Source organism: Ambystoma mexicanum, chromosome 4p, assembly GCF_040938575.1.
Source record: "Ambystoma mexicanum isolate Mex_15411 chromosome 4p, UKY_AmexF1_1, whole genome shotgun sequence".
Classification (NCBI taxonomy): Eukaryota; Metazoa; Chordata; class Amphibia; order Caudata; family Ambystomatidae; genus Ambystoma; species Ambystoma mexicanum.
This window is the reverse complement of record NC_090927.1, coordinates 506,627,097-506,650,912: the sequence shown is the minus strand read 5'-3', so window position 1 is coordinate 506,650,912 and position 23,816 is coordinate 506,627,097.

The window sequence follows — 23,816 nt, the reverse complement described above, 5'->3', positions numbered from 1 at the left end:
AAATCAACAGGGCTTCCCAGTAGGGCCTTGCAAATAGTAAACACACACCCGTATCTATCGGAAGAGCATTTAAATGGCAAGCTCCTTATTAGTGGTGGTTCATTGATCAACCATTGTTTCTGACAAGTGTTCACTTTCCTTCGCATGATATGCAGTAGCCAGCATGATTCTGTCAAACAATGACTACAAGAAGGTGACCTTATCATACAATACCCTTTAATGTATGTCTAAGTCTTAAACATACATTTCCCAAACTTATAGGATGTTTCTTGGCTTCACATTACATTGCGTTCTTGTAGTTTTGAATTCAAGAATGGGTACATAAAGCTGCAACCATATTATTTGTTCTCAACATATTTCTATATGGATTTATATATTTTTTAGCTTGGCTGATTATTTTTTGGAAGTTTCAAAACATCTCTACAAAACAGAGTATTCTTTAAAACCAAAGAACTATTTCTACCAACTAAAGCTGGGAAGATATTTGATTAAGAGCCTTGCGTTGCAGACTGGTCTCAAATCCTGTCATCACAATTAACTAAGGTGTGTGATCCTTGGCAAATCATTTTATCTCACTGTGTGTTATCTGCCAGAATTAGAAGTACCCACAAGGCATTCAGTTAACATGTGCACGCTACACAAAAAGGCTCACTCAAGGTACAGCTTCATATAAAAGTATGGCACTTGTTAATCTGCACATCAAAGTTATTTGTCTTTTGGCTTACTTAAAAAACGTTTTGTAATGTAATGTATTATCATCACATTGAGTATCGAAGGCTACACATGAGCTAATTTTCTGTGGTATCACTTTCCGCTATGTCGATACATATGCAGATTTGGGGTTGCATGTATTTTTCACACAGCCACGTACAGCTGGCAACTTTCAATGGAAAGCAAATTTCACGTTTGTCATGAAAGTTGAATGTCATTTGCACATCCAGCATGCACATCAAGTTCCCATCAAATGGCATGTGCATTAATTAAAAGATTGGCCCTCGCTTGACACGCTTTGTTCGGACTATAGAACCTGGTAAAAGATGGGTTAACCATAATCTTGGCTTTTGCTGCGGTCATTAAATTAAGATGGTCAAATAGTAACATGTACAATACCCAGAGCAACACATTCCAAGTCACCACTGCTTTGTATGAGCAATGCAGACTTTCACAAGCACACAAACCTCAGTCTTACATGTGCACACCTAGCCTTTCATATTCAGCATAGCTTTTCAGGCACACAAACTATAGTCTTTCACATGCATGCACACCAAAAATGCGCATACAGCCTTTCACATCCTTTCAGATGGATGCACACAATAGCTTTTCGCATACGCACAATAGCTTTTCACATCCTGTGAACAACTACAACGTATCAAACTGTGAACAACTATAACCTAACAAAATGTATCTAAGCATTCTTTCTTGGGCCGTTTATTGTAACCCTCAAGCAAGCCTCCTTAAGTTTCCCTAAAGCGCCTCATTGCCTGTGGGTTGTAGTGTGCTCTACAAATACAAAATAAAATAAAATAAATAAAACAAGCCCATCATATTTAAGGCCATTGCAGCCTGAGTGGAATATAGAGCTCAACAAATAAAGGGTAATTATAAGACAATTGATTTACGCAGCAAGAAGAGGTGTGAGAAAGTAATAAATGAAAGAAGAGCCTCTCACAAGAGATAAGGGGAGATGGGTAAGAGATAAAGTTATAGGGTCTGCTGGATACTTCAGAGAAACGTGAATAAAAGGGGAAGACCATCAATAAAGGGTGCAAAAGTGAGCATAACAATAATTAAATAGAAAAATGCTGGTGAATAGAGGTGGAAGAAATGACCCATCAGAGAGAAGGGCTACCCTATTTAGTATCATTCTGACTCCTTCCTAATATTTAAATTGGAAGACAGACAAGCTCACACACCCTTAGTTATCTCCAGTTTCCATCAGCCAAAGAGCTCATTAAAAGTAAACATTGCGGTCAGCCTGCAGCCTGGATCTCTACTTTCCTTTGTATAGGGCGTGAACTGTCCTAGAGCTTGGTGCAAAGAATAATATACATGCTAATCTTTTCTGAAATTACATCGCAGTTAGTGCAACATGATTTATGAAATGAAAAGCAATTAATCATTATTGTCTAGTGAATTGCGATGTGATACCGGTTATTTAATGCCTTGTACCCTACCAAGTCTTTCTAGCCACACACATGCTACCAACTCGCTCTGCCCCATCCACATACCCTGCCCACTCTCTCTATCCCCACCTACCCCCCTCTCTCCTGCTAACCAGCCTACCTCTTTCTCTACCCAACACTTCACCAACCCACCCACCCTCTTTCATCCTACTTCCTGTATTGTCCCCCCACCTTATCCCCTCTCCCTAGCCCCTCTCATCCTTCCTCTCAAACTCACTTTATTTCTTACCCTCTCACACTCAACCTTTCTCGCTCATATTTCCTCTTGCTCATATTCAATGGCACCCTCTGTCAATGGCTTTCTCCTTTGCTCTATTCCCCTTCTCATTCTATTGCACACCCGCACCTCTTATTGCATACCCCTTTCAAACTTTGCACTCTCCTCCTTACCCCCTGGTGCCCCTAAATGCAAAATGCAAAGAACAGCAGTAAACTCCTAAACTATTAGCATTGCCAATGCTTGTTAAACAGGGGTATGATATATGAGATGTGCGAAGATCGTGGAATAACTAGGTTCTTAACAACATCTTGAAAGAGTTGGAACAGAATGGCCCTCCATAGCTCCGGATCATACTTAATCGGAATTGTGGCAATATGATCTGGGCCGGATGCCCTAGAGGGCTTACTTTTGCCACTAGATGAATGTCCTCTACTGTAAACTCAACTATGTTATCATTGTGTGTTTAAACTCTGAGTTACTTGTCTTGTAATGATGCATTTTAGCATATGTTTTGCCATAGTAGGCTACCCAGACCGATTCTTCTATAACATTAATATGAGGGTGTTGAAGTGGTGTACACTGTTTTACTTGGGAGGTCTGTGAGGGGTCAGAATTGTGAGGCGGACAACTTTGCAAAGATTTTTCAAAAGGTGCCATTTTATTCACTTAAAAGATTGGATAAGGATTGCAGGATGGCCACAGACACTAGGTGATGTGATCGGCATCCCTGCTGATTGGGGAACACTAGCGAGGAAGGAAAGAGGGGGAAGTACCCGATGACGAGGAGCCGCCCGGGCCGCGGTGTCATAAGGAGAAAGCCAAGTACCACGGGAGCAAGGAAACAACAAGAGAAGATCCACAAGACACGCGTGGCACAAAGAAAAGTGAAGAAGCGACAGCTGGAATCGCGAGACAAGAGCCTGCACAGCATCACTTGATCGCCGCACACTTGGTGCCTCAGCAACTGCTGCTACATATTGCCCATCCGACACACTTATCTAGCGCTGCCTACAGAGAGGTGAGAAATTTCTTCTGAATATCATTCCAAATACATGGGGTATTCCAGCCTGATTGAGGCCTTTGTCCACACAACGCCTGTTTCAATGATGGCCGCCATGCCTCTCAGCATGAAAATGAGGCTGTGTACATATTACTAGGCAACATTACACCTTTTACCCACAACGCTCCGTCGGCAGGCGGAAGCCGGCCCTTCCACACGAAGGCCTAGAATGAAAAGGCCCTGTTCGGTACCTGTTCGTGCACTGGTTGTGCTGTTGCCTGTCCCATGCCAGGTCCCTACTTCGAGGTAAGACACCCTGCCCTCCACGCTTACCTACCCATGCTCATGAGCCTATGACTATTGACTATTGAAACTCTCATAATGTGACTTGCGCATACCACCCCTGCACATGCTGTAGGCTGCCCAAACATGGGCATGTAGCCTTGTACCTTCTGGCGGTAACGCACTTGTAAATCCCAGTCGCTGACTTGGTGATTTAGTACAAGATATTCCGATACTTACCCTTTTGTATATTACCGCATTATTGTACCTACAATGATCTTGTCGAGCATATAACGGTGAAGAAACAATTGTGTGACTTGTGTGTGTACGGCCAGGCCCAATTGAATTTGCATATGCATAGCTTCTGCATAGCTCAGTAAGCTTACCCATATCATACCATTTATCCGCTCACTGTTAAAGTTAACCATGTTATGAACCACTCCAACGATAATCGAATTGGCCTATTCTGTTGATGCAACTAGGCTTCTTAACACCTTAGCATACCCCAATTGCTGCTAAATTCTAACTTTTGAATAACGTTTGCACAGTCATGATACGATATACTCATACACACTTATGACAAAGCGACCTAGCCCACATTGATGCTTGTTAAGCTGAATTAGGCAATTTCTTTGTTATATCTAGCCTCTGACATATTGCACTAGCTGATCCTGGTGTCATATCGAGCCACGTGAAAATTTGAATCTGCAAATTTTTGCTGCTATATTTAGCCCTCTGACAAACTGTATTAGCTGATCATGTTGATCATTTGATTTTACCTATGTTTGCTGCTATATCTAGCCCTCTGACAGTTTTAGCTGATCATGTTGATCTATCCAGCCTGCTGATAAACTGCATTAGACTATTTTGCTGTTGCAACTAGGCCTCATAACTCCTTAGCAGGCCTCTACTTCTGCTAACGCCTACACTACTTGCTTATCCATGACATATGGGACTAGCCTATCCTGTTATCGTTACTAGATTTGTCTAATCCAAAGTGGGTCCCCTGCAACCGCCGGTCTAGTCCACCCCACCGGCTCCACCAAGCCCGCCCTCGCCACGGTTTGCACTTACCTTACCACCAAGAGTACTACCTTAGTATGCCTACCACAGTCCACCTTTCTGCACCAGCTTCACTACTTATGGTCTATACCCTTCTGTGCCTTGCAGCCCTCTCACTCGTGCATCCCTGTGCCCGACTGGCCCCACAATGACGACGATTGCTACACTGGACGCAACTCAATATAGCATCTTGACACCAAATTTCAATATTTCTTACCCTTTCAACACTAATTGCAGGAACACTAGACAAAGATCTAGACTAACCAAACTCTTCGAACCCCTTGCCTGATTCACACCCATCTCTAAAGTAAATATTAACTACTCCTCTAGCCAAAACATTACTAATTCCAAACAACGTAATCATCGCCTTCCCACCCTTAATGCCACTTCTAAGCATTGCATGGCTCCTCATCCCAAGATGTCTGACACTCGCCACACGGCTGAAAAAGATCCCGCTATACCCTCTCTCAAGGGGGCCCTATTAAATACTAGGTCCTTGGTAGCACATGCCACAGAAATTGCAGACTTTATCTTAGCAGACAACCTTGACTTTCTCGCTATAACTGAGACATGGCTTCATGCTGCAGCAGGCCCCTTACTAATGCTAGCAGTGCCCGATGGATACACCATCCTTAGACAAGATAGACCTGATGCCCGAGGAGGAGGCATCGCTATCATCGCCAAATCCAGTCTCTCCTTGAGACTTGCCCCTTCCCAAAACCTCCAATCATGCGAATCACTTACATTCAAATTACCATTGGTCAACTCCCAAACCCTAACTATACATCTGATCTATAGACCACCAGGCCCTATTGGAACATTTGAGGACGATATCTCCACTATACTCTCAAACAATCTCAAAAACTCATTGCAAGTTCTATTCCTTGGCGACTTCAATCTGGGATTTAATGATCCTCTTGACAAATCTGCAACAAATATTTCTACCATTCTGACTGAACTTGGCCTACTCCAAAAAGTCTCTGCACCGACTCATAATAAAGGAAGAATATTAGACGGTGGCTGACTGCAACTGCCATGCTAATATTACCTCCATCTCATCACAAACCTGGACAGACCATTCCCTTGTGTCCTTCGCGCTCACCACCATGAGACCCCTCACCACCATGAGTCCCCACTGCCCCGCCCACTTTAACGAGAAACAAAAAGAATATCACAGCTGAAAGACTTATCCCGGCTATCCTCCCCACTCTTAACTCCCTTCCAGATAGTACCGATCCAGGAACACTGGTTGATGAGTATAACAAAATCATGGCAACATCTCTAGACACTATTGCCCTGCTTAAACTGAGACCTAGCAAGCCCAGAACTCATCTGAACCAATGGTTCACCCCACACTTAAATGACTTAAGGCAAAGAAAAAGAACCTGCGAGGCCGCCTGGCGACCACTCCCATCAGAAGCCAACAAAATTAAACTTAGCAAGATTTCCTCACTCTATAAAAAAGAAATATGCCTGGCCAAAAAAAATCGTATAATAACCGGATCTCTCAAGCCAACTCTAGTATGAAGGAGCTATTCAAAATCCTCAAAGAGTTAGAAACCCCCATTTCCACGCTAGACACTATTACTAAAGACAAAAGCTGGTGCTCCGGTATCCAGTATGCGCTATCTAACAAAGTAGCTACCCTCCAAAATAAAACAGCCCAAAAGAAATCTTCCTTGAACTCATCTGTAAACTTACCGACTTCCAACTCTCCTCCCACCAACGTCTCACATTCTCGCCCCATGACTCCCACTACACCTAAATCCTCAATCACTCAATTCAACTTCTCTAAAAAAACAATCCTTGAGGTAGAAAAAGTTACACTCTCTCTTAAACTGTCCAATTGCCAGGGCAAACTCTGCCCAGCCCAACTTATCAAAGATGCAGCAAGGGATCTAGCTCCCTTTATTTCCAAGCTTATCAACGCCTCATTTGCATCCGGTACTATCCCCTCTAACCTCAAAGAATCATGGCTGCTCCCCTTACTAAAAAAACAAACACTTGACCTTTTAATCCCTACCAATTACTGGCCTACCACAACCGTACCCTTCCTTTTAAAAATCCTTGATAAGGTTGCCTACATACAAATCCAGAAGTACATGGAACTCCACCACCTTCTAGGAGCACGCCAATCTGGTTTCCGTCCACAACATGGAACAGAGACTGCCCTCATTGACCCGAAGACCCAAGTCGATGAACTAAGGGTCAAAGGGAAGTCGGCCCTCCTCCTCCACGACCTCTCGGCTGCATTCGACCTTGTGGACCACAGGGTTTTATGCAGTCATCTAGACTCAGCTGCCCACTTCTCCAGGGAAGCTATAGTTTGGATTGAGTCATTTCTAAGTGAGAGGACTATGTGGGTATTCTCTCCCTCAGCTGCTGCAGACCGTATCCCCAACACCTACGGTGTACCCCAGGGATCTTGTGTATCTCCTACGCTATATAACATACTCACTAAGCCCCTTTTTAGATGATCTGGACAATCTCGGTATCACCTACACTAACTATGCAGATGATACATAGATTCTCCTCCCACTTTCAGGGTATTATGTTAAGGATTTGGCCTTGGTGAATAGAGTTTATCTCATCATCCAGGCATGGCTGGCAACTCATGGTCTAGGCCTGAATGATGATAAAACAGTGATCATCATCCTGGGTACCCCCACCAGCCTTAATAAACTAGGCTCTGAATACACTTCTTTCATAATTGATGGCAACCTCATTGAAGTGGCCAACAAGGTTAAAACCTTGGGATTTTACCTAGACTCAACCCTCTCCTTCACTAAGCTAGTTTACACCCTGGTCTACACTACTGTGTACACCTGCAAAATTATCAGAACAGGCAAACCCTTCCTCTCCAACAACATCTGTATCATCCTGGCCCGAGCCCTCATTCTGTCCAGGCTTGATTATTGCAACGCCCTCTACATTTGCTCTAACAAAGCCTCCAAAACAACGCCCTTAGAGCGGCCCTTGGAGTGGCTAAAAGAAATCACATTTCTGATCTCAGGCAACAAAACAACTGGCTCTCCACTAACAATAAAATCAAGCTGAAAACTGCATCTCTTACTCATAAATCTTTGAATAATGCTGCCCCCAGCTACCTAGCTGAGAGATTCCATAGAAGAACCTCCAATAGACCCTCTAGGCTAGCCTACACTAACTGCCTCCACGTCAGGCATCCAGATAATGCACACCCCCACACTAATGCATGAACACAACACAAAGGCAGCACTCCCGGCACTGCGCAGCTCCATGAGCTTCTGGTCACGACTCCCCCTGTCAATGATGGGGAGGGCCTCAATAGTCAAAATGATTGTATTACCGCGATTCCTATTTGGGTTCCAAAACGTACACTATTATATCAAAAAACCCTTTTTCCGACTGCTGGAGTCACTAATAAAGGAGTTCATATGGGGAGAAAACAGGCACAAAATAGCACTGTCGACACTAACCCTGCTATACAAACAGGGTGGCATTCAGCTTCCTAATTTAGAAAAATATTACTTAGCAGCCCAACTTAGCTTTGTATCTAAATGGTTTTCTGACGAACCTACCAATGAAAATCCCCTGCTACAGACCATGAGTCTCCCGCTCCACCTGAAAGAACTGGTCTGGGTACCCTCCAAGCTGCTGGGAAGAGCACCCCACATAGTCACCCTGGGGAGGGACATATGGCAAAGAGCGAGAACACTCACTCACACGCAGAAGGCTTACGCACCAGAAATCCCACTGCTTGCAGATCTATACACAACGGCTACCGACCTGAACCAAATCAGATCATGGGAAAGGGAGGGGGTGTACACCTGGGGATACCTATACGAGGAAGGCACCTTCAGAGAATTTGCCACGCTACAGGACAAAGAAGGCATTCCCCCGGGAAAGTTCCTCTGGTACCAGAAGGTCCGTGCTGCGGCACGAAGCAAATGGGAAACATGGCCGGAAGAACCGGACACTGAATCACTATTAACCTTGCTATACAACATGAGAGAGGGATGCAGACCAATATCCCAAATATACAGTCACTTGAGTGATATACCTAATCCCCGAAGCACGGAGATGAAAAGCAAATGGGAAATAGATATAGGCAAAGAATTGACAGAGGGGGAGTGGAACAGAGCGCTAATATTTCCCAAAGAGGTGTCAAGAAACCACCGATTTCGGCAAATACAGATGAATGTACTGCATCGAACTTACTTAACTCCGAAACGGATAGCCAAAACGAAGACACTGTGGGAAAAAGTGAAACAGACATGCGAGAAAACAGGCATGACCAAATACAAATGGTCGCCCGAGGAGTGTTTGTTGGGAACCTATCCCAGATTAGCCAAGTTAAAGCACACAGTCAGACTTATGGACATAGCGTGCATATTGGCCAAACGAACTATAGCCATGTCCTGGAAAAAAACAGCTGGACCACAATATAAAGCATGGCAAGGAGAGGCAGAACGATGGTTGCTGGCCGAGACTAAGGCCTGGGAGGAAAGTGTGGCCAGATCTACAGACGAGTCAAGCAGAGCCCTCGAGGCATGGAAAGAACTCACTAGGAACATGCTTCTCCCCACCGACGACAAACCACCCTGAGCCAATGCCCAGAAACGAACATACCTGCAAGTCAGGCAAGGAAACCCAATGGGACCCAAAAGAGACACTATGAGCCCCGGGAAAGCACCCCCCCCCACACCCCAAGACCAACCTGATCGACCTTTTCCACCCTCCCCTCCCCCCTGGTACGAGGGAAGCTGAAACATGCGAAAATATCAAGGAGACAGTTGTTGTTGTTTTTTAAAGTTAAAAGTAAAATGTATCGCATTTGAGCATGACTAAGGCACAATGTGGAAGATATGTAACAGCTATTATTAAAAAATGCCAATAAACACATTTTAAAATAAACTGCCTCCACGTCCCCATATTCAAACTATCCAAAGTGGGAGGCAGCAGCTTTCCTATCAAAGCGGGCCAGCTTTGGAATTCTCTGCTACTTTCAATCCGGGAAAATCAATGATACCAGAACTTCAGGAACAACTACGCTAACTGGCTGTAATCCACTGATCTTTAACCCCAGCTCGCTATCCTCTATAATTGGGCCAACATGTTCTATCTCAGCAATCCTCACGGGGGCCCAATGCCGTCATCTGCATCTCCTGCTTAACATCACTCCTTTTGTGGGGCTACCATATGTATGCATCTGTAATGTGTATATTCTATAATGCTGAAATTTATAATTTATCTATTGTGTCAATAAGCTGTGAACTTCCTTGCAACCTATGCACCCAGATACCCTTGGGCCTGGAGCGCAATACAAATGAATGAATAAACAAACAAACAAACAAACAAGGGAAGGGCAGCCCTCGCAGAGCAGATCATAGATAAGAAGGTGAGCGACCCGGAGGGGGAGAACCACAAGACACGGCACCCAGGCGGGCCCCTAGCCATAGACCCAGGGAGAGGAAGCCACCCAGAGGCCCAGAGGTAGAACTTACCCATTTAAGGACAACGTTGTGAAGATTTTTCAAAAGGTGCTATTTTATTTACTCAAAAGATTGGATAAGGATTCCAAGATGGCCGAAGACACTAGGTGACGTGTTGGCAGCCGCTCCGCAAGCCCTGTAAGGTTTAAAGGCTTCTCCACCACCCCGGAACCGAGAAAACCTACTGTCGGGCGGAGGGAAGCTCAGGGAAGTGGCGAGCTCCTGCAAACGAGCCGGCAGGGGACACAAGCAGAAAAACCACACTGGAGCCAGCGTGCGGGGCAGTGCGGTGTCGAGCAGCTGAGGCCGCTGTCAGGAGTGCACATCCGTGTGGGCAGTAGGAGCAAAGATTCGGTTTGGTCCGCTGCCTGTGGCTGCGAGAGGGCGGCGGCAGCTTGGCTGAGGCAGCATAAACACCTCGGTGGATCCCGAGAAGAGGAGGAGCGGGGACACCTGGGGAGGCGCTGCAATAAAAGAAAAGGCTCACGGCACAGGAGAGGGGGATCAGAGAGGTCTCGGTCGGGCCTGTCCCTCACTCTCCACCTCTCCCCCCATGGCAGTGGGGAGATCGGCATCCCCACTGATTGGGGAACACCAGCGAGGAAGGAAAGAGGGTAAAGTACCCGATGACGAGGAGCCGCCCAGGCTGCGGTGTCACAAGGAGAAAGCCAAGCACCACGGGAGCAGGCAAACAACAAGAGAAGATCCACAAGACATGCACGGCACAAAGAAGTAAAGGAGCGGTAGCTGGAATCGTGGGAGACAAGGGAAGTGCAGCCCTTGCAGAGCAGAGCATAGATAAGAAGGTGAGAGACCTGGAGGGGGAGAACCACAAGACACAGCACCCAGGCAGGCCCCTAGCCATAGGCCCAGGGAGAGGAAGCCACCCAGAGGCCTAGAGGTAGAACTTACCCATTTAAGTACACTCACAGGGTGAGAACCCGGCAGGAGGAAGTGTAAGGCACAAAGCAGACAACGTGGCGAGGCCTAGAGACCTATTTGCCAATCACAAGAATAGGAAAGGGGGGGATAAGGAGGCCTGGCACAAGATTATTGATCATCGGTGAGGGCCTTGAAAGGAAGGTCATGGGCACGAAACAAATGTCCAAATCATCCAAAGCGAAGGCCTCAAAACAGGCGGCAGCAAGGGGGCGCTGTTGCGCCAAAATAAGATGGCCGCCTACCCGCAAAGCTCTGGACGGGGAGAGTGTTCAAATCCCGCTTAAGACTCCTTACATGCGGCTATCCTGCCTCAAGCCGACGGTACCCCTTCGGGATCACATCTGCTGCAGCCCTGCGGATTTCGGGACCCCGCTGCATTCCAGAAACTGTGGTGTGCCCACTTGCTCTCGCCGGGACTGAGTGAGCTTGTCCCGAGCCGCGCCGCGGCTCCAGCGACTGCGGCTCTCTCCCTCTACCTGAGGGTGCGGCGCGACGGGCCCCTGTGCGGGAGGGGCACCAGATCCCTCTTCGGTGACCCAGGCCCGCCGGCTCCCGGGGTCGCCCTATGCTCAAGCAAATTCCAGCATCACCCTCCCGGAGATCCCCACGCATCCTAATGAGGGCTGCAACTGTCCCCTCCTGTGGGCCGCTGTGACGCCTGGACGCCGGACTCTCCCGCTGTGGGGTCTCGCACTGCGGAAGGCAGAGACAATGTCGCGGACCCCCGCGGATTCACGTCACCTGCCTGTCCTCCTCTGCCGCCCCCCCTCTACAGACCATCAGACGTGCCCACGACAAGGTAGGGGGGTGCGGGGGGTGGTATCTCAGATCATCCGGCCCTGCTATCCGGGCCACCATTAACCTCACCCACGCCTGAGATCATACTGCGGCCTGATCTAGCTGTCCCGCGCCCGCTGGCGCCGCTCACTGGGTTGGTGCTCCCCCCCCCGGGAGCCGTGGGGTTGCACGCGTTGGCCTGTCTACGCGGCATTGTCACCTCTGGAGACCCCAGTTCACCCCCTCTGCCTCCTGACACCTGTTGCGGTCCCGGGGGCCCGCTGTGCTACATCATACCTGAGTGTAAAACCTGCTACACACCCCATCATGGTGGTAACGCTTGACGTCCATCCCTGAGCTTCATTACTGCAGGCATAGACTCTGCTCCTACAAGCGGGACTCCACAAGCTGCCGACCGACTGCACCTGCTTCTGGTGTGGGTTCCCCGGGACCCTGTGGCCACGTGGGGCGGACATTGGCCCCCTCGGGCTGCCCCGGCACTCCCTCTGGCTGCTATTTCCACCTGGATAATACCTGCAGTCCCCGCCTGGAGGCTACCCCTCTACTCCAGACACCCGGGCCAACTCTACTCATAGCTCACCACAGAACTGCATTACGTACGCGTTTTGCTTCACTGCACCACGCCCCAGGGGCCCCTACTGCCATCATCTCGAGTGGGGTTGCCCTTCCTTGAGCTTCTCTGATCACGCTGCTCCTGAAGACACCAGACCCACAGTGGTGTGATAACATACGTACCCTACGGACGCCAGCAGATACATTGGAGCATTGGAGTGCCAGGGGTCGCTCCACAGACACTACTCCAGCTGAGCCTCATCATCACTCTCCTGGCTTTCCCCCACTCGAGCAGTCATCATCTTAAAACCTGCTCCCCTTGATCGCTGACGCCCCCCAGGGACTCCGGTACCCTACACTTACTGGCACTATGACAAAGGGATCCGGGGCTGGAAAGAAGCAGGGCTCGCTAAACATGTTTGCCAAGACACCGTCCAGACTGCCGCCTGAGCCCCCGGGGAGCGACCCCACCGTCCCAACACCCTCAACCTCTAATGACTCACAGAAGATGATGGAATACATGCGTGAAGGATTTACCATGCTGCATACTAAATTGGACGACATGAACGGCACCATCTCTTCCATAAAAGCCCATATCGAAAGAACTGACAGCTGAGTCGCCGAGGTCGAGACTAGGGTCGGTGCAGCTGAAGATGATCTTGGTGCTCTCCGGGCTACAGTCTCCGCACTCACCAACCGAGTCTCAGCATTGGAGAAGAAGAACGACGACCTTGAGTTCCGATCTAGACGTAACAACCTACGTATTGTTGGAGTCCCCGAGCACAACATCAAAGAGCCCATGGAGGACTATGTCGAATGTATCCTTTTAACACTCCTGGATACACCGAATCTCTCCGCACAGTTTGCTGTTGAAAGGGCACACCGATCTCTTACTGCCAAACCTAGACCGGGGGCACCACCTCGTCCCATCATAGCCAGGCTCCTGAACTTTCGGGACCGAGATGCCCTCCTACGTGCGGCCAGGACCAAGGGCAACTACGTCTGGGCTCGGCGAGGATACATCTCTACCCTGATTTCTGTGTCGCTATGCAACAGGAGCGCAGAACCTTCATGGATATGAAAAAGAGACTATGTGATTTAGGAGTCAAATACTCCATGCTCTTCCCTGCAAAGTTGAGGATCGAACGCTTGAATCAAACACACTTCTTCACCATCCCAGAGGAGGCATCGAAATTCATTGATGAACACTTTCCCAGTTGACCCCTACACTTCAATGGAAATGTTTTGATTAATAGTTCGTTTTGTTGCTCCATTGATCCTCAGCGATGTGGCCTCATATGTCGCGCAGACTCATGGCGCTTAGAGCGGTTTGATACCCAGATGCAGTCCCAGTTGGGAAGCTATCCTACAGCCGTCCCCAGACCTCCCCCCGGTGATTGGTCACTGTGATCCTGGATGGCCCTGAGCCACCCTGGGCCGATATTATGCGCTTATATCAGTGCTCTGGGGTACACGGTTAAAGATCCTTGTTTCAGCTGCTCTCTTTCTCCTGGACCGATGCTCTATGTGTCCTCCCGCTGCATTGAACACTTTTGTTAAATGTTGCTGTATTGTACAACCTCCTTACACTCTTCCCCAGTCCAGCGCGCCATCGCCAGGCTAACAGCCCCACAGGCGCAGATGCCGAGTGAATTGTTGTTGTTATGAGTTTGTTGGGGTTTCGTCTCTCTGATTGGTGGAGGGATGTGGGTGTGGAGTGGAGGGGGGAATGTTATGTTTTTTAAAAAACTCTTGACAACCATCGGGGACGCCGCGTCCGCTACAGTAGCACATCATGAACACATTGGCAGGGTTCCACTTACACCCAGAATGACCGTCTTTCTGTTGCTTGGAAGTCTCTGTCCAGAATCCCAGACAACACCACCACACAAATGGCAAATAACGACCTGACGTTTATGAGCTGGAATGTCCGCGGCCTGGGCAACTACAAAAAGATGCGGCAGATACAACTGCATGCGGAACGCCATGGAGTTAAAATGTTATGCCTACAAGAAACCCATGCTCGCTCTGAACAATGTGAACGATTTGCCAAACAATGGGGTCCCCAAAGGTATTACACTAACTATTCCACGCAGAGCCGTGGCACGCTCACTTTAATTCACAGAAGCCTGAAATTTGTGTGTAGCCATTCAAGTGTTGACCCTCTGGGTAGGTATGTATTGACCATCGGTACACTACAACACCAGGAGGTAGCCATCCTGAACATCTATGGCCCGAATGTTGACGACCCCGATTTCTATCTACACCTAGTCTCGATCCTGGAAAGCTACCCCCTAATACCGATTATATGGGGCGGCGATTTTAATACAATATTGGATGTCACCCTGGACAGGTCGGGCTCTCGACCTCACCAACTCTCCAAAGCAGCCTATACCATACTCACCGTGCTCCCGCGTTTGGCATTAGTAGATGCATGGCAGCTAATGTACCCCGACTCCCGCACATACTCATTTTATTCCTCAGTCCATGATTCCCATTCTCGAATAGACCGGTGGCTCATAACCGATATGCTAGTTAGATCCATACTCATCAGTCTATCCTTCCCAGAACGTTATCAGGTCACTCGCCAATACCTATTTCACTGAACTGGGGCCCAGACGCCGAAAGGACGAGACAATGGCGGTTGGGTCCCCATACTCTTCTAGATCAGGTTTTCGCCACCAAACTGGAATCCTCCATTGAGAAATTCTTTGAGGTCAACGCAGACTGTGTGACAACACAAGCCATACTCTGGGAATCCTTTAAAGCATATACAAGAGGTATCGCCATGTCCAAGGGATGTGGCATCCTAAAGGGAATCCGCGCAGACATCTCCGTTACTGAATCAACCCTAGCTAATCTTGAGACCCAATATGCTCAAGACCCCTCCCCAACCACTCTGTCAGCACTAGGCTTGGAACTAGACAGGTTTCGCTGCCTGGCGGAACGAGAGGTCAAATTCCTCGACTCTCCCCATTCGGTAAGAACATATGGTGAGGGGGAACGCCCGGGCCGTATACTGGCAAGACTGCTCCGCCGTGAGCTCGGTGCCCCCAATATCCCAGCTATATCAAGATCTGATGGCTCATTGGCCACTTCCCCTCAGGACAATAATTCTGAGTTTCCATCGTTCTACACCTCCCTGTACTCGGAGGTCGATGGCCCCCCTATACCAGAAATCGACTCCTACCTGGATAATCTCCCTCTCTCAGTCCTATCCGAGGAGGCTGGCTGCTCTCTGGAACTCCCCATTACCACTGACGAGCTCACTGAGGCCATTGAGTCATTGGCGTCCAGTAAAGCACCTGGCCCGGAGGGGCTCCTCATGGAGTTTTATAAGCAATACAAGTTACTCCTGGTCCCGCAACTCCTGGCCCTATGGGAGAAGTCATGTGATAGGGGTATACTTCCTCCTTCCCTTTGCGAGGCATTAATAACAGTCCTCCGCAAACCCGGCAAGCCCCCTACACAGTGTGGCTCATACCGCCCCCTCTCATTGATTAATAGTGATATTAAAATATACGCTAACCTTCCGGCCATCCGCTTAGCCCCGATCATGCCCCACATTATCTACCCTGACCAGGCAGGATTTGTCCCGGGCAGATCCACATCCCTAAATTTAAGGAGGCTCTTTAATGTGATCAGCAGGGTCAACCCCACCACACAGGTGATAGCGGCCACCCTGGACATGCAGAAGGCATTTGACTCGGTGTCTTGGAGGTACCTCTGGCGGGTTCTTGTGAAATGCGGGTTCAGCCCCAACTTCCGTGCCTGGGTTAAGCTACTCTACACAGCCCCCTCAGCTAGAGTGCGCACGGAGGATAGGTGCTCCACTCCCTTCCAGATATCTAGAGGGACGCGGCAGGGATGCCCTTTTTCCCCACTAACCTTCGCCATTGCCATTGAGCCCTTTGGCGACATGATTCGCCAGTCTCACTCCCATAGGGGATTACGCACAGCAGGTCAATCCGATATAATTTCCCTCTACGCAGATGCCGCTCTTCTGTACATCCGCTCTCCTGATACCAACCATGCCCCTATCCTTGAGGACGTCGCCCGATTCAGCGATATCTCTGGATAGAGGGTTAACTGCTCCAATTCTGTGTTGTTTCCACTTACGAATTCCACACAACCCCCATTGGACCTGGGAGGATTCACCTGGTCTCAATCTAGCATCACTTACCTGGGGATGGCGGTCTCCCGACACACATCACAGCTGCGCGAGGACAATTACCAGAGTTATCTGGAGAACCTGACCACGAAAACGTCAAGCTGGACTAGGCTCCCCATTTCGCTTGCAGGCAGGATTGGAATACTTAAAATGGTGGTATTACCTCAGCTTCTTTATCGTTTTACCAATCTGCCCATATGGCCAGAGGACACGTTCTTCAAATCACTACGTCAAATCTGTAACACCTTCCTCTGGCACTCGGGCGCAGTCCGCCTCAAACTCTCTACGCTGACCACCCCTAAGGAATTAGGTGGGTTTAACGCCCCAGATTTCACTAGATACTGGGTGGTAGCTCAATCCCAATTTGCATCTCATTGGTTCAATACCACTGACCCCCCCCCCGCATGTTCGATTGGAGAAACTGACAGTCTCTGACGGGGTGATTGGCTCCCTTATCCTTAAAGCCTTACATCCCGACCCCGACTCTGCAGACCCTGTAGCTAGTACATCCTTAGCATTAGCCAAGCTGTGGGCCATGGTTGATGCACATCACCCATTCCAAGGGGACCTGCCATTATGGAATTTCGTCCCTGATGTCCCATCCGTTCCACAATCCATCGTTACCCGCTGGTCAGATGCTGGCTTCCTGGCGCTCCGCGATATATACACACAGGACAACTTTATTGAGTGGACTGAACTCCCCCCTTCCCTCAGGCGTCGGCCCACAGCGTGGCTGCAATACTCCTCCCTCCGGAGGAACCTCAAATCGAGATATCCAGACTTCCCCACACTACCTCCTGATGAACCCATAGTTGCAGAACTTTGCCCCTACTCCTCCTTCAGGGGCAAGGTGTCAAGGCTTTACTCCCAATCACAGGCTAGAGTGTCTCCACCCTTTACAAAATTGAGGCGCAGCTGGGAGGAGGACCTGGAGGTTGAGATCACTGACGAGAGATGGTGCCGAATGTGCGCTCGCACCCATGATGTGTCTTATAACTCGAAATTTAAGCTAATACAATTCAAGGTACTGCAGAGGTATCATCATACACCTCAGAGACTACATCGTATATTCAGCGAATCCCATCCCTACTGACACAGGTGCGGCTCGGATCAGGCAACCTACATTCATATGCTCTGGCACTGCCCGTGCCTGACCCAATTCTGGTCTGACATCTGCTCCACGTTATCGGATATATTGGAGCACACCATTAACCCCACCCCACTGCATTGTCTCTTCCATGACTTCCCCCAGTTGGGACGTGACTCGAAGAAACTGGTGGGGCTCTGTATGTTGCTGGCGGTCTGCTGTATATTATTATGTTGGCTCCGGCCCAAGGCACCCACATATGCACAGTGGCTTCTCCTTCAAACTCTGCTCATTCTTCTCCAGGTTGTTCCCCATAATGAGACCACTCTGTGACCTTGGTCTCCTTGTCTCAAGTGCCAATGTTCTACGTGCTATCCGAAGCTCCGGCTCGCTTCCATAAGATGGTCATGGTATACTGGTAATGATGTATGTGTATTGTTATTGCTGCTGGAGTCATGTGGCTCCCTGTGTCTTTTCTGTGAGTTGTCAAGACTAATAAAAAAAAGGTTAAAAAAAAAAAAAACAGGGGACAGCAGCGGCGCACATGCCGGGCACCATTCCTACCATGTGGGGCCCTGCAGAGGGGAGGGATCCTGGCAAAGGGTCCCATGAAATGTCAGACCAAAGGGAGCCCGAGGGGACGGAGCCGGTGGGTTCCATCTCAAGACAGGATCTCCATAATGACATGATGTCCCTACAGACAACACTAACAAAAGCATTCCAGGAACAATTTAAGTTAATGAGATTGGACCTTAACTTGGCCCTAGCGGAAATAATACAGGAGGTTGGTCAGGTAGGGGAAAGGACGAATCTCCTGGAAAAGGGGCTCAAGAGGTGGACAAAGATACGACGGCACAGGGAGAAGCAATAGAGCAGCTCCAGGTGGCCACACAAAACCTGGAACTGCAGATGGAGGACATGGAGAACCGCTCATGGAGAATTAATATGAGTCAAAAACCTCCCCGAAACCGTTACAGACAGTGGGAGGTTCAGAAGATCTTCGCAGACCTCCTGGGAGCTACAAGCCTGGGAAAACATTGAACTGGATAGAATCCACCGATCCGGCAGGACAGCTAGGGGCCCCAGTGGCAGGCCATGGGACGTACTAGTGGCATTCTCACGATACGCGCAGCAGGAAGCGGTCCTGCCAGGGCGCAGGAACCAGTCACATACAAAGGCACCACAATAGCCCTTTTTCAGAATTTGGCCATAAGCACATTGCTCAAGAAGAGGCAGATGGGGCTGGTGATAAGGGAGCTGATCAGTAAAGGAATCCGCTACAAATGGACTTTCCGCTATGGACTGGTATTTAAAAGGGAAAGGGTCCAAAAACGTATTACATCTGTGCAGGGAGGAGAATTTCGACAGCTGGACACGACGCAAGGACACCAGGAAGACTGTCTCCTCCAGGCGGAGAATAGGTCGAGGCCCATTGTATGGGAATGGACAACAGTGGGAGAACGATGCAGGCGAAGAGCCACCTTAGGGGGTCCACAGCCGAAGCGGGGGGGAAACTGGGGGCTAAAAAGAGGAAAGATGGGTAACAACAATGGAGGAAAAAGGATAACTGGACTAAATTTAAAAGGGGTGGTGGACAACGAAGACTTGATTTGGGCGGTAGGAGCATTGGAGGTTGTTCCATCTTGGTTTCAGTTAGGGCGGTAGCGCCCAGATGGGAGAAGAAGGATGGAAGGGTTTGGGGGGAGAGAGGTCACATCCCCAAGTTGGGGGGGAGATGGCACAGGGAAGGAACAGGGGGAAAGCAGGGGACTGGGTTATGGAGACAGGTGGGGGAAATGAGAGATATGGCAATAGGGCAACAGGAAGTGAGCAGAGAAAGCGGAGAGAGGAGAGAGAAGCAGAGTAGGAGAGCGAATAGGGGAAAGAGGCAGAATTGGGAGTGATGGGGAGGGCATCCTTGGAGGGCAACCATTCAAGTGGTCCACACATAATGTGAGAGGCCTCAATTCCCCTCTCAAAAGGAGAAAATGGGACTGTTTACTAGAAAACTCACCCCCAACGTGCTGGCAATTCAGGAGACCCACCTCCGGAGGAAAGATAAGGCACAATTAAAATTGAGGGGCTACACTAATATTTACTACGCCTCCAACCCGAAGATGTGCGGAATGGCTCTAGCTATTAGGGATGGGTTGGACTTCAGGATTAAAGCCTCCCGGGCGGATAAAAGGGGCAGATGTATAATTGTGGTGGGCCTATTGGGAGCAGTGTCGGGTATTGAGGCGGGCCCATTAGGGATCGCAGACCATGCAGTGGTCACAATGGACGTGAAATTGTCCGGGCGGTGATCGGGGATGTGCGGTTAGAGTGTGCCGGGAGAACTTCTGAGGGACCCGGTCAATAGGGGAGAATTGGAGGGGAAGATTAGGGAGTTTCTTGCCCTCAATAAAGCTTCAGACACGGGGGAGAGTGTTTGTTGGGATGTGTTCAATGCTACAATTAGGGGGGTGTTTATCGCCTTAAAAGCACAAAGTGATAGACAACTGAGGGCCCTCGAAACCCAGCTAGAGGCCAAAGTTGAAGTTAGTAGGACGGCGGCCACAGATGCTCCATCTAGGAAAACATTGAGGGAATATCAGCAAGCAGTGGGCCAGCTCAATGTTTTAAGGACCAAGAAAGCAGAAAGATTGTTATTGTTTGTTCACCAGCGATTTTGTGCAAAAGCGAATAAAGCCAACAGGTTACTGGCAAGACTCCTTAGGGGGGCATAATTTCACTGCTATAATAGCCGATCAAGGGTCCTGCCATACCCGCACACAGAAGATTCAGGAGTGCTTTGTCAACTATTATAATGATCTATACACGTCTCAGAACCCGCCGGATAGAGCCCAGGAGGACCTCCTGGAGAGGATCTGCCTTCCCAAAGTGGGAGAGGAGGAAAGCAAGCAGCTAGGGCTGGAGATCACAGAAGACAAGGTCCATAGGGTTATAAGGAACTCCTCCCCATTAAGGCGCCAGGACCGGATGATCGAGTGGAGTGGCCTTTTCTATTCCATGTGAGGGAAAGGATGGGTTTCGGAGGGAGCTTCCTGTAAATGGTACAGGCAAATTACGTCTCTCCAATGACGCATCTGCAGATTAACGGATCAATGTCCAGTGGTACTCAACTGAGCAGAGGGAACCAAGCCGGGGTGCCCCCTCTCGCCCTTGATATATGCCATATACTTACAACCATTGCTGGAATTAATAAGGGAGTGAAATGAGGTGCATGGGATACCATTTGGTGGAACACAGCACAAGGTAGTATCCTTTGCAGATGATAGGCTCTTGATTTTAGCACATCCAGGGGAATCCTTGAGGGCAAGTAGGGAAATCCTATTGGACTTTGGGGTGGCATCGGCCTCAAGATCAACCGAACTAAATTGATTGGAACTATTGAACCTCAAGGTCAAGGGCAGGGAGGTGGCAGGGTTGAAGGCTGAGTCACCATTTATATGGAGCCCTGGGGGGATCAAATACTTGGGAATTAGGATCACTCGAAACCTGGCTGGCTGGTATGCAGCCAACTACCCGTCCATGCTGGCAACCATTGAGGCAGATCTCCTAAAGTGGAAGGCGCTTAAGATCTCCTGGATGGGTAGAATGGTGCATGAAGATGCTGACGCTCCCTAGACTGCTCTACCTATTTCAAGCACTCCTGGGGACTGTCCTGAAAGATTAATTGAAAGATGAACAGTCCATAGGCCTCTCTCCCCTACTCTGTGCCTGGCTCATATCTTGGCTTGTCAAGTGTTCAAGGTTTGATCCAACCCATCAGAATCCTTGTCACGCTGCCCATGAAGTGGTATACCAACCAGGCACTTGTAGAAGTGATGCATTTCACTCTTTATCAATATAGGTGTGGTTCCAGGTGGAGCCATCAGATACTTGTAACCCAATGAAATGTTTAACCCCTATGGAATCTCTATGTAGCCAAACCCACTAACCTACCCTGTAGGCTTTGTAAAATTATATGATGTAATTGATGACATGTTTGTAGTACTTAAGCTAATGTTTCTGATTAACATATTGAGAGCAGCGGGACTTGAATACTTGTATGCTGTCCCGGCTTTGTTTCCATGTGAATAAAGTCTACTCTGTCATTGAGTCTGGCTTGGACTGAGTTGGATACTTCTGGGCATAGCTGGGATATTGGGGCCACCTTAACAATGCAGTGATCACGTGACTTTTTTGTGGTGTGACATTGTCAATAGGGTAGACTTCGTTTCTTTCCACACTTTTAAGAAGTTTCAGGCCGTCTGCATAATAAAACACACATGTAGCAAAGATTTTCTTTTTATTAATTTCCCCACACCTATATTAGATAAGGTTATGTACCTTGGATTTATTTTGAATATGTAGATGGAGCTTTATTAAACATAGTTGTTAGTCTTAATGAGCAAGAGGTCTACCATGTTAGAATAGGCCATTGTTAAAGGCTGCCAATTTTGCCATTTAGTACGCTAGGCCGCATTTCTGAGCTATAGTCATTTAATAGAATTTTATTTCTGCTGTTGGGCAGAAGGCTCCAAGCAGCCACGGTCACGGTGGAAAGGGATGCAGAACAGTGTTCAGCTAATTGTTGGAGTTAAAACTAATAAATAGGAGACGTTTATTTCCAGTAGCATGGCCTCAGTCATGTTTTTTCATGCAGCTACTCCATGACAAAAAATAACTAGAAGTTTGCTTCTAGGTTTGTCAATATGCATCGAGATGGGAGTTGCAGAGTGAGCAGGTGCAAGGGGCGGAAAGCCATTAGGGACAAATTATGGGTAAGGGATTGTGTTCCATGGGTTGCAACAAAGTTCGCCTTGTGGGATGCTACAGCCCAAACTGTCTCAGGTGTTGCAGTACAATTAGGGTAGAGCTTTTTTTTTAATCAATTACACCATGAAGAATGCCATCCAATTAAAATGATGCATTTTGTACTATGAAATTATGTCATGTTCGACGGGTGGTATTTTGATGGTCACATGAAAGGAAACTTCCAATTATATTGTTTAATGTATGCGACAACATACAATTGATTTACAAGCTGCATGTAACATACTCCTTTCCTCACCTGGGCAGCCCAAGCCTGAATAGTAAAACAGCCCAACAGTGTATATGTATTGTACTTTGCAAAAATGTCACTGTTATGTTGAGTTTTCTAAAAGACGAAATTAGCACCATATCCAGTTTGCATTGCATGCTTGAATTACTAGATTCTTGCCCTTCGACAAAAAATCAATTCCTCTTCATTCTCTCCCCTCCCCTTTCTCCCTCCTCACCCTCTGCTTGCATGACTGAATTCTCCCCAGTCTCCCCTTCTGATGTTTCTATCCTCCTCTCCAAATCCCATCCCTCGTCTGCCCCATCTGACCCTATCCCCTCCCTTCTTATTCCTAAGATCTTCCCTCTACTTATTCCCTACCTAACCTCCTTCCTCAATATCTGCCTTTCCTCAGCCTCCTTCACCTCTGCTTTCAAGCATGCCACTATCATTTCGATTCTGAAGAAACCTAAAGCTGATCCCATGCTCACCTCTGACTTCCGCTCTATCTCACTTCTCCCTTTCCTCACTAAACTTCTTGAGCGCCTTGCCTACTCGCAGCTCTCATCTTTTGTCACTAATCGCTCTCTCCTTCCCCCCTCTCAATCTGGATTTCGCCCCAAACACTCTGCTGAAACTGCCCTCACTTACATCCTTAACTCCCTCCTCTCTGCCCGACACGCTAAGCAATCCTCTGTCCTTATTCTCCTTCATCTCTCGGCTGCCTTCGACACTGTCAATCACCTCCTTCTTCTCAACACTCTCTCCTCCTTTGGTTTCAAAGGCTCTGTACTCAACTGGCTTTCCTCTTACCTCTCCTCCCGCTCTTTTACTGTTTCCTGGGGAGGCCACTCCTCTCCCTCCCACCCTCTTGAATACGAAGTTCCCCAAGGCTCGGTGCTTGGTCCTTTCCTATTCTCACTCTACACCTCCCTCCTTGCACCTGTGATCTCCTCTTTTGGCATCTCTCACCATTTCTATGCCGATGACACGCAGCTTTTTCTTTCCTTCTCTTC